Here is a 12,817-nt window from a genome sequence, read left to right as displayed (position 1 = left end):
CATTTCTCTCTGTGTTGATGAATAGGGGTACCAGTATTGCCCTTTTCAGAGCTTCTTTTTTTTTTAGCTGTGATTTTAGTTTTGCCTAATCATTTCTTCTTTAATCTCTGGAGTAAGGAAGGGTGCTGTTCTTCCCCCAAATAGCTTTTGGCTCATCTGCACTTATTGGTTTTCTAGGATTTTAAAAGCCTTGTGTTCCCAAGGGTATGGCTCCTTTCCTTCTCAAAATTGCATCTTTTCCTCTAATTTAAACAGTTCGTTTCCAATCACGTAGATACTTGACTTTGCCATTTCACATGTGTGATCTTTTTCTTTTGCCAAAATTATCCTGAGGGCAGGGGAAGAAGATATTTTAGCTTTCAGCAAACCATCTTGTACTCAGGACAAACCACATAAAAGTTTATCTAGGAAAAAAGAATGTGTGAAAATCTCTGTCGGTATGCCCTCACTTTTAAATTTTCTTTATTCTCCCACCTCTCAAAGTATCTTTCCTTCTATATCCTGAGCATTACCCAAGGGTGTTCTGCGGTGACATTAATTCAGGCAGTATTGACTTCTATTCTTACCCCATTTTCCATTCATATTTCAGTCTGTTGAGTCTGTACACTGGCAGACAAGATCTGCTTGCTGTCACAGCAATGGAAATCCAGACTTACGCTGTAATTTCAGTAGAACTAGAGCTGTGAGAGCACTGAAAGAGCTAAAAATGCCATTTGGCCATGTTGGGGAAAAAAAAGTTTCCATCTCATCACAAAATGGCAGAAATTGCAGTCCAAAGAAGTAAATTAAAGGTTTGCAAATAGTTTTCCAGGGTACACAAGAATCTAGAGTATGGGTTTGGGCTTTTTATTCATCACTGTATGTAAATAAAACAACAGTCTAGATATTTGAGCATAGCTTTTCATGCCTACTGCTAAAAAACCAAGACATGATAGGAGTTATGACATGAGTTTCAGAGAAATCTAACAGGATCCAGTATGTTTTCTGATGGAAAATATCCTTCTAAATGATTTCTGAAGGATATTTTTGGATATCTTTAAGAGTACCAAGACATCCCAAGCAGGCTGCCAGTTTGTCTTTACATTAAAGAATGAGGAGGTAATGGCCCACATATTCTCAGCCAAGTGTTCAGGTGTTGATGTCAAGAAGAACATGCAGATTTGTTATGAATAAACAAGTGGATAGCTTAGAAGGTAATTCTAAAATAAATTAAGCCTTTCTTCAGTCACTGGAAGTTGCATAATGCCATAATTGTTCCCAGCATATACTCTTGTTCTCAAGCAAATAAAAATGTATATGCATGCTAGAAGAATAATTGCATCAATATACTATCATTCACTTATTTCTGAAAAGTCCAGTTTGATGAGAGACAGTAAGTCTCTAAAATTCCCTTTTTACTACTATAGACAATTAACTTTTATATCCCTATACTGTCCTGCAGCTACATAGTAAGATTAAATTTAACAGTTGTCTGAGACAATCTTCCTCTTGCTTTCCTACCCTAAGGAATCATGATACAGACCTTGAGTGAGTAGTCTGGGTAGGTGTTCTTTTGCTTGTTCTGCATGCTTGTACATTGTCAGCTGCTAGAGTAAATGCTTTCTTTCTTACAACTGTAATTCTTAAAGCATCTTGATTGTTGCTCCAAGTAATTATTTTATTTGAACAGTGCTATGCATTCTTGGCACAGATGGAAGGTTGATTCTTTCACATCTTGCTTATAGGCAAGTGTGCTTTAACTAGCTGCTGTAGAGGTGCAGAAGTAGGGTGACAGAAAGAGTGTAACAAACTGACATGTTTTTCTTTACTAGGAAGGCAAAAAAATATGTATGTTATTCACCTTCTACTATGTCCAGTAAGTTAGCCCAAGGAGCTATGTTGCATTTGTCACATGCAGCTCTTCATAAAGTGACATGTTGTTATCTTCACTTTACACATGGAGAATGGAATCACAGCAAAATGAACAGACGTGCCTGAGGTTAGTGGCAAAGCTAGGGACCTCTACAAGTAGCCCTGGTAAGCTGTGTAACTTGCAAGGTCTGACCACTGTTCTGGTGGCCTTCACTCCATGTTGTCATTTCCTGTGCACACTGATGAATTTTCACTATTCCAAGTGTTTCTATCCTTCCTTCTGTGAGTCCAGGTACCTTCATACCACAAGTGAAAGCATTACCTTTAGAGGAAATGTCAATATACTCCTTCAGAGGGAATTTTGTTTTTCTGTAACTTAGAACATTATAAATGATGTCTAGTACATAGGAACCTTACAGGGCCAGAACTAAATATGATATGTCATGGTGGAAAGGGAACTTTCTCTTTTGGAAAGATCTGAAATTTTTGTTTGCAGCCCTCAATATGGCAGTCCTAGTGTGTCACTGACATAGGACTAAGCACTGCCATCAAACACATATAAAACTGAAAGAGAGCTTAAGAGAAACCTTCCCTATTTGAGAAAATAAATATTTCCTTGACAGACTGAATATTTTTAATGCTAGCAGTTGAAGCTGTTCATTAGTACTTGTTGGGAAAGGGGCAGGATTTCACACATGTACATTCCTGGTTCTTATCAGGCTAAAAATCTCATCCAAGTTTCAAAGTTGTAACCATTTCTTCTGGCTGTAGGTATTCCTGATTTGAACTGTTAGAACAAGTCTGAAAGGAGGTAGATTAATGAGTAGGGGAAGAATGGCTCAAAGCTGCATGATTAACCCCTTCTGTCACCTGCCTGTAATCTGACATATGGCTGCTGCTTCATTAGAGGCCAGTGTTTAGTTAGGAATGCCTGAAATAAGGCCCAGAGGTGAGTAAATATGTATGTTAAATCCTGTGTGATAAAAGCATTTAGAGATTAGGGCTAGAAGAAGGATTTTTGTTGACTGCACTGCTTGGTGCTTTTTCCTCTTGGGTAGAGAAAGTGGACAACTTTACATATTATCATGGAAGATATGGCAACAAAACAGTGCTGTCCAGTATAGGAAGGAGTTTGGCATGTCTTGTTCTTTCAAAGGGAGGTAATTTACTTCCTTCTCCTTTATCTTGCTGGAGACAAAAGAAATAATAAGCACTGCAGATATATTACAAGCAATTTTAAAGTAGAGGAAACATCTTCAAAGAACTTAAGACCTAGAAATCTTGAGCAGGCAAATTCAAAATTCATCTTTGTGCGAAAAGACAGCTTCCAGACCTGACTGTATATATCTTCTCCAGAGAAGTTACATAGATCTCTAAATACCAGTAGAAAAATTTCTGTCTGCTAGGACTGTGTTTTAATATGTGAGGGCAAGGTGGAGTGTCATGGGAGGCCCTGTCTGAAGATTTGTAGAGGGCTGCTGAGGGAAGAAGGCTTTCTGGGGCTGTGCTGAATGACAGTCCCATGGAAGAGGAGCCCAAGCCTAAGAATTACACAACCAGTATGATCTGACTAGATTTGGCTTCTCTGCCATCTGTGCCAGCATCTCCTTTTGGAGGGAAATAATTGACCAAAATTTTTGCTGCCAAAAGCAGCACATGAATGGTATGGATAATCAGGAATCCAGAGCCCTGGGGCAAAGTAAGAATGAAATCAAACTGGTGGTGTAGACACTTGAGTCACTTGGCAAATGTTACCCATAGTAAGGGAATGCTGTAGCAGAGGCTTCCAAGGAATTGCCTTTATTTGTAGAGAACAATCTGTATAGCCTGTATTTATGTGTAAAGCCTTAGCTAGAGAAAACATTTTCTCCTCCTCTGGGTTCATCAGAACCAGCACAGCCCAGGCTCAGCTCAGTATATAAGGTTTTAAGACTGTCATGTTCAAGCTCACTTTAAAAGCTTTCACTCTTTCACATCCTCATTGTTGTGTTACTTTTCGTCTTGCCCTGCATTTCACAATGATGGTAGTAGTGCTATCAGCGCAGTGCATGCATGGTGAAGCACTGCACTTTTACAGTTCTTCTCATTTACACAAACCTGGAAGGAAGCATTACTCATGTTTATGAACAATTGAAACTGGAATAGAGCACTTCACACAATGACAGCCCCTTTGAGGAAGTGTCAAAGGGCTGCCCAGCAACCTCACTCATCCAATGGAATATATTCTTTGAGATTACTTCATTCTGAATATTCCTCACAGGAAATAATTATTTTAGTAGACACTAGCACACTAACTTGTTGGATAAGCATTTCCAAATTACTCCTTTCCCTGAAGACAGTGGCTTCTTTACGCCTAGGCAAAGCTAGCTGATGTCCAAATTCAACAACTTTCTGCCTAAGAAGTGCCCTATTCTTAGACTGTGGTGTTGCCAACACCAACCCACAGAGTTGTTTTCTGCCAAAATACTATGAGCAACAGACTTTTCATTGTATTTCTGCTGCTTAAAAAAAGTACTGAGTCATAGCACACTGGAAATGTTTGTGCAGGGCTGCATAGGAAAACATCATAAACACATTAGAAAGAGTTTTAAATATTTCCACATAGGAACTAAGAACCAATATTCCTGATTCTTAACTGAAAAGTGCTGAAAGCACAGAGAAATAATTTTCAAATCACAGTAGGAAGCATCTGCTTACTCATTTGGAGATGCATGTGAATTCTGATAAGTGCTTATTAATTTTATAATGGATTTTTTTTCTTAGGAAGTAAAGCCTGCATTTTTTCAGCATGCCAGCTTTCTCTTAAACTATTTCTTCAAACAGGAAATTGAAAACAATTGCTTTGCTGCTTACAAAGACCTTGCTGTGTTCAGAGAGTAGGAATCCTTGCTGGTTTAAAGAGGAGGAGAAAAGAATCATATGGTGGTTTATTAGAAGTCACATCCACACAAGAAGCAGAGAAAATATCCATCCTTTATTTCAAAGGTGTCCAGTCTGTCTACTGGTGCAAGCCATAGGGTCCTGTAGGGAGCCACCTGAATGTTTAGGTGGCTCCCCTAATGTTTCTTGAGTCCAAGAAGCGTTGGTTCCTCAGACATGCCAGTGGCACATCCCTCAGCACAGGACCAGCAGGCGCACACACAGCCCTGTAATGCAAAGTGCCATTCACTGTGCTTGGCGTGGCCACCGCCCAGGGGCTCCCACCAGACAGCACAACTTGCTCTTACAAGCTAAACCTCACACCAGAGATCATCCCAAACAGCCTGACAACCAGGCACCATGTGCCAGAGCAGCCTGGGAAATCCAAGCCCATAGGCAGCTATTAGGATTGGAAGCTTCCACTTCACATTCCTGCTGCCCTGCATGCGAAAGTATTCCTCTCTAATAAAAGCAGAATAATCTCATCTTTTCCTATACACAAAGTTTGGCCCTGAAGAGGTCCTGCTACATATTGCTTATTGCAGCTGTTGGATAATCTTTCAGATTATATTAAAATACAGTAAAATTCTAATATCTCACTACGCTTTGGAAATTATTAAAAGCAATGTAAAACCTCTGGTTTTGCTGATTTCAGGACAGTCTGAGAGTTTGTAAGAATTTAAGTACATTTTTGTTACCAGCTTTTCTAAGGTTTTATGATAAAATTAGGGTTCATGATTAAATTTTTGAGCTTTTAGTTTTATGCCTTGGAAACCTGAAGTTTTCTGCTGTCATATTTCTATGGCTTCAGCAGATTATTGCTGATGACTCTATTAACCCTAATTCTGCATTCTATTTGCACATGCTTTTTTTAAAAGAAATATTCTCACAAGTCTCCAAGGTGTCCACATGGTTCACAAAAAGGCAATAATTAATTCAGTCCTCCTTTCATAATTGAAAGTAATTTTGTAAATGCTTTTTACAAAACAAATTAATCTATATAATATTTTTCCTGTTCAGCCAAATTTCTCTTAGTTAGTATTACTTAAATTTCCATGACTGCTTGCATGTGCATTTTGTATTACATGTAGTCTCCTTGGAGTTTTTTGTAGACAAATTAGAAGGAGCAGAGCTTTTGGAAATAGAAGAAAGTAATTCATAACTCTTCTCATAATCCCATCTCACTCTTGCTTTCCAGGGGTCATGTTTATTTAAACTGTTAGTTTAACAATGTATTTGAGAGTCCTAAACATTTTGTAATCAATTTTAAATACATATTAGTATTAATAATTATTATCTGTTCAGGAACTGATATGCTTCCGTCACTATTCTTCTATTTTAAAGGTTTCACATCCTCTGTCAGAAACAATGGCATGTGAATTATGCAAAGAGCCACATACCCTTGGGGGCTTAAAAAGTTATTTGGGTATTTTCAGAGACATTGGTCTGCAAACAACTCATCAATTGAAATGTATTTGTATAATCTGTTTGGTGAATATTTATGATTAGTCTTACAAACAGAGGAGTCAGGATAACGTGATGGTCAAGTCACAAGTAGGAAAAATGTACTAAATTAAACGAATCACTTATTACTATAAACAATTCATCCAGCTCTGGGTCTGGGAACTAATACAGCTAGTAGAAATAGATATCTCTTTTTCTGAATGCCTAGAGGGGATTAACTGTGTGAGGAAATACCTGTATAAAAAAGTAAATATCTTTGATTGTAGCAGGGAAACTACTTGAAAAAGCCCAATCTCTAGTACTACTGTAATGATGGGAAGGAGAAAGAGTGTTTAGCTCTTTATTTGACCTGTACTGGAGTAAAAGAGCAGCCTTCCTTTTCAGTCTTTCCATTTGACTGTTTTGTAAAGAGGTTGAACTGACATCATCACTTTGATATTTCTTGGCTCTAGACTCTTCCTTTCATCCCTGGGAGTAGGTTATACTAGTTTTCCTTTGTTCATTAGCCTACAGTAATGCATTGAGTTTAAACTAATATCAGAGCACTAGAGTAAACATCAGTTCTGGACAGGCAGAAGCCTACAAAGGTATGGGGAGCTAGAGCCAGCACAGGAGCTCTTGAATTCTCTCTGCAGCCTGGCTGTAAACAGGGGCAGGAAGCGCGAAGAGCACAGGACGTACATGTCAGGCACGCACAGGCAGGCTGCAGGCAGATGGAGTGCACTGTTCAGCTGTAGCCAGCTGAGGTGGGGAAGCATTGTTTTGAGACCGCAGTGTAGATTTCAAAGCAGAAGGAGCAGATGCACAGTCACAACCCAGGTTGCCCCCTCGCTAGGGATGCCTGCTTGTTATGGTCCTGTCTGTTGAGGAAGAGCAGTGATCTTGGGCCAAGCAGTTGGGAGAGAGCTAACTATGTGGGGCCCGGCTGCCAGTGTGTTGGAGTTCCAGAACCCCCCACTCAGCTCTTGCAAACAGCATTGGCCTCTTTTAATCTGCTCAACAGAGAGATCTCTTCTGTTCCTGAGTAGCATTTGAGTTCATTGCATCTTGCTGAGAATAGTATAACTCACATGGATATAGGGAGTTATCGGCTTTCATAACAAAAACCATAGCTCTAAGGAGCACCTCCTTGGCCACCATCTGCCTGCTCTTCAGTGTGTTTTCTTTGTACATGCTTTCATCTACAGTGTGTATACTGGAACAGCAGCCCATTTTAACCACACAGCAAAGTCACCTATGTATATTTCCTTGCCCAAAAAACATTCCGATTTATATGAATGTATAAATGTCTAAAACATTGTGTGATATTTGCTGCTTTTAAAAAAAGGTCAGCATTTGGACACAATGGGAACAGACTGAAATCCTGGTCCCATAAAAATCAATAGGATTTTTGCCATGGATTTAATTGGGTCAAGATTTCATACCCACTCATTATTTGACCTATTGAATTCTGATAAACCGGTAAGTGTGGACTGCAGACCCTGTGAGAAGACTGTCTTCCCACATTTCTATAATCTGTTTTCTGGAATGTTCCATCATAGTCAGAAATGTTCTAAAGCTTTTATGCTTTCCCACCCTCTCCCCCACTTTGTAATAACTAGCTAATCCTGATTCTAGTTCAGTTCTAGGACAGGACATGAAAGCAAGAAGAGGTGTAGGTATTCTTCAGTTAATGTAAAGATGCAAATTTTTACTTTAGGTCTGCCCTTCCTAGTGTTTGCAGGTACTCAGGTTTTGTGTGAGACATATTAGCTGTAGGCTGTGGTATTATTGTGTGGTTACATCATGCTTTAGGAAGTGTGCTGGAAGGATGTAGATTAGCTTGTTGATTTGTTATTTGGTTTTGGTTGTTCCGTCAGCATTTCATTGTTCAAGTAAGACATATATGGGCTGAATTTTGATGACTTCAGACATATAATCTTACATGTCATAGATATAGGCACCAGCTAAAAGGCTTTAGATCAGTTTCTAATCCAAGCAGTTTAGAATTTGAAAAATATACAGAGTTCGGCTCTTGAAACCATAGAGTCTAATGCCTTCTAAATGTGCCCTCTCACCACAGAGCAAATGCACAAGTCTTGTCTAGCTTGTCATCTAAATTTTCAAAGCCATTGTTGCTATCAGGCAGCAGATGTGTTTAGATTAAATACAATTTCAGGAAGATACAGTTGTGCTACCTTGTGGGCAGTTGACATTGATTATTTATGTACTTGGGCAAATGCACTTTAATGGATACAGCTAAAAACCCATGGAGACAATTGTGTGTCTCTCAGCAAGACCAAGTGTGTCTAAGAGTGACATAGTCAGCTGTCTCTGTAGCACTCATGAAAACTCTGATGATATGAGGCTGTTTTCTGTGATGGGGACTAGAAGCACAAAATACTTTTGCAGCTGGAGATGCTGCCATTTTAAAAAAACTTTCACAAAGCACTCTCTGCACCTCACATCAGATACCATGCACAGATAAGAATGCATGAGAGGCATCCACACTTCAGTGCTGTCTGGCAGAAAATACATGCTTCTACATGCTGAAGAAACAGGAGACCTAGAGCTCTTCTTGCTGTTCAGTTAAAATGCTGGCCTTGTGATCAGAGCAATAAAAACACAATCAACATCTTGTTTTCAGAGAAGGTAAGTGCTTCCAGCTTCCATGACCTTCTTTTGGAAGTTGAAAAAGAAATAAGAGAACACAATAAAAAGTGTAGACCTCCAGAACGCATATTTTAAAATGTTCAGAGATTTGTTTGGGAAGCTCCTGCTCTGGACAGACGTAAAGGAAAGTCTGCTAAGAAAGAAAAGACAGGTATTAAGTAACTAGAGGATTGCTGAACATGAGTATACCAGCATGGCACTAGCATATAGGATTGAAACATGACTGCAAGAGCACAAAATGAAGTAACATGAATAATGTAAAGACTGAGAAGAAACACTTCTGCAGGTACACAAAACAAATATACAGTAAAACAAATCCAAGGGAAATGGCTCTTTACTGAATAGAAAGGGGAAATGTTCCTCAGAAAACCATGTACACAACAGACACCACAGCAAAGCAGTATGGTCTGTACTTAGAATAAGGAGAGAAGTGGTTGGACAGGGCATAAAGAAACCAACTATATTCAAATGATCTGGTCTTGATGAATAATAGCTCAGAATGCTTTGAGAATTACCTGCTGTAATTTCAAAACCATGTATCGTTCTCTCAAGAAAGCTGAGGTATCAAGAAGAAAAGAGGGAAAATATAATACTTGTTTTTCTCTTTTAAAAGAAAAGTCAGAGCATTAGAGAGAGCTCAGCTTATTTCAGTTCCTGAAAAAATACTGGAAAAATTAGTCAAGCCATTATTCATAAGTACTGAGAGGAAAAATCGTGGCTCTCTGAAGAACAAACTGCATCAAAACATCTGATTTCATCATTGGATGAGGTAATCCTTACCATGCTGACAGGGAGAAGCAAATGCCATATATCTTGATTTTCACAGGCTTCTGGCAGAGCTTTTTGTAAGCAAGAAAGAGAAACGTGGTCAGATGAAAGTATCAAACTGATTGGAAACAAGGTTCAGTGGAGGGATAAACTGAGCTTCTTGGTTCTTAGTTCCACAGGAGTCTGGTCTGGCCTGGCACTGTTCATTACTTTCATTAATAACTTAGATGATGAATCTGCACACATAGCACTGGGTGGGAGTGAACTGCAGGCATATTGGGGGATAGGATTCAAATGGTAAAAACTAAACAAACTGTAGAATTGGTCTTACACCAAACCAGTAAAGTGCAAGGTTCACCAGTCATGCAGGAGCAGTCTGCAGCACAAGTACACAGTAAGGAATAACAGGTGAGGTAACAGCGCTGCGATGGGAAAAAATGGTCTGTGAGGATCTTAATCAGCCATGCCTTTAGCTAGAGCAGCAAGTGGTGGTTGGGGCAATGTGCAGACAGCAAGTTGTGCCCAGCTGGAAGGAGATGAGAGAAGTGCAGTAAGATCAGTCAGAAGTCTGGAAAGGATTGAGGAGTGTGTGTTCTCTCACTGAAGAGGGGACTGAGGGGAGAATAGCAGTCACTGAATGCACAAAAGGCTGCTGCAAAGAGGAAGGAAATCATGTGTCCTCCGTGTCTGTCGTAGGCAAGGCAAGAACTGATGGGATTGCACTGCAGCAAGCCAGATTTCAGCATTAGGAAAAGCTCTCTAAATGGCAACAGTACCCCAGCAGACTAGCAGAGTGACCACAGGTTTCTGTCTCTAGTGCTGGAGTCTTTTAATTGGTTAGTCATCCCTCCAGAGTGGTTTAGATGTTGGACAAATCCCGTTTTGGATCACAATCCCCTTATACCCCTTTTTCTATTAACATTGAAAAGTGTGTAACACATCACAGTGAGCAGGTATAGCCCTTGTAAAGCTTTATGAATCTTTTGTAGGTTAAGTCTCTTCATTTTAATACAAGATCATAATTGTAAGGAGAATATTTGCACACAGCATCCTGCCACACGTGGAACAAATTACCTGGTTTTCTTTGAAATAATTCACATAAAAAGAGGTTTCTTGATTGACTCTTAAAATTAAAACAGTACACCTCACATGTAGTTTTAAGCATTATAGCAATTGTTCACTAGCTTGTTGAACCCATTACATTTTTAGTAAGGACTGCTCTGAGTTCTGGAATTTTTAATTCAAGAATAATCTTTCCAGGGAAGAAACCCTGCTAAAATATGCAGTCAGGTAGATGGTGGCAAGTTAGTACATATTGATTATAGATCTAATTGCAAGCTGTAGACATCAGAAGGGCAAGCTCACTAGCCAAAGATTGCTTGTTCACAAACACTCATGGCTCATGCATCTGGGAAGTTTCTTTTATGGGAAGATTAATTTGAAGATGTCCAGTACTCCTGGGCTTCCGTTCCATAAAATCCAGCAAAACAGCTGTTGTTGTGTATTTTTCTGTTATTCCTGCTTGCAGCCTCAGCTGAGACTGGGATGTGTACATAATATCACAGGAATGGGAGTACACAGATGCAAGGCATCTGACACTGCCACATTCAGCCAAGTCACCCCAGAGAAGAGGCTGGCCAGTGGGCTCACTGTCCCTGTGTCATCACAGGGTGTTCCTTATGTACTGAAGTTTTTTCCTGGAAAGGGAGTCACTACTTGAAGCAATATAAGTCTTACTGTAAGTGGTGTTTATTCAGAACAGAAAATACCCATCCCAGCCCAAGAGACAGTCTTAAACTCTCACATAATCTGTGATAGGAAGCTTTGAGAAAAGAAATAAAGAGCTAGACAACTCCAGCTATTTATGATTTAGTGACCTAGCAGGGTTCACTCTGCTTGTTTCTTCCCCCTGTGGTTTCCTAAATCAATTCCTACATTTTGCCCACTCTACAGAATTAGAATCTTCAGTTTACAGCTCTGTGGTCCCTGCTTCTCTTGCAGCTGGTACTATCTCTCAGGAGGACCTGCCCTTCTCCAAAACCATGGGCCTGGAAACCTTCTGAGAGGTTCTCTGGGAATTTATGCTCATGATTGTGATCACATGATACACAAGGCAGTGCAGTTCTCATCTGCAGTATGATACACATCCTGTTCTTCTTCATACATAGGGAGCACCTCTCTCTCCAGTCTCCTCCATTCACCTCTTTGTTTTCTTATTCCCTTCTGCCTTTCTTCACTGTACAGGATTGCACACCAGGGGACACTTTTTTCCAGCCACTGCCCTGCCTTGCTTTTTTTGTGGATATTTATCTTTATTGCCTCATACCCTTTCCTCTAGACTTTGTAGAGACCCTTAGAAAATGGGTGCATCTCTACCAGTTTATGTGGTTTCTTTTGCAAAGGACAGTCTGTCCCCAAGTCCAGCCAGACCTTTGCAGACGTTTATTCAAACTGCCAAAATCCTTGAGGTTTGCCCATTTAGTTTCTAGCCAGTGTGCTGGAGTTGTTTGCAAAATGCCATGGTAACAGTAGAAAACACTGCTGTGTCATTTCATGGTAATGAGCAGTCTAAGGAGCTGAGTCCGACCGTCTCAGTGGTCTTCTTCTCTTTCTTTTTGTCCATTTCTCATAACCCTTTGGGTAAGGATGTTTCTGTGTCAAAAACTGGCCAGCCCAGACAAACACATTCTGTTCAGGTCAACTAGATGTGATTGCAACACAAGTAATAGGACATGTCAAGATGATCGTAGGTAGCAGGTGTATCATAGCAATTCTACAACTTCTGGAAGCTACATGGAAACAATACTGTCCAATGGGAAAGTAGAGGAAGATTTTTCTGGGTGACAAATGAGATAGAAATTATTGTAAAATCTGCAAGGTGTAAATAAAATCCTATTCACTGGTTTTTGTCTACAAAGTTAATTAATCAAATGTGTTTTTAAAAAATGGGATTGTGCTACTAAGGTGAAAAACTAAAATCCCCCTGGAAATTATCTCTGTTCTTCATGTGGTTTTGGTGCTGCACCAAACAGCAGCAGTAACTTCACCTGAGGAATGAATGTTTGTCAGAGTGCAGTGGAGATCTTCAAGGTACTATTTTCTACAGTTTTGAATCAGCTACAGCTTGACCTTTTCTCACTACTTGATGTTGCCTCTGAGTTGA

Source organism: Onychostruthus taczanowskii, unplaced genomic scaffold (assembly GCF_017590055.1).
Source record: "Onychostruthus taczanowskii isolate IOZ18803 unplaced genomic scaffold, ASM1759005v1 scaffold20, whole genome shotgun sequence".
Classification (NCBI taxonomy): domain Eukaryota; kingdom Metazoa; phylum Chordata; class Aves; order Passeriformes; family Passeridae; genus Onychostruthus; species Onychostruthus taczanowskii.
The sequence above is the reverse complement of the archived record's forward strand: the minus strand, read 5'-3'. Positions refer to the sequence as shown.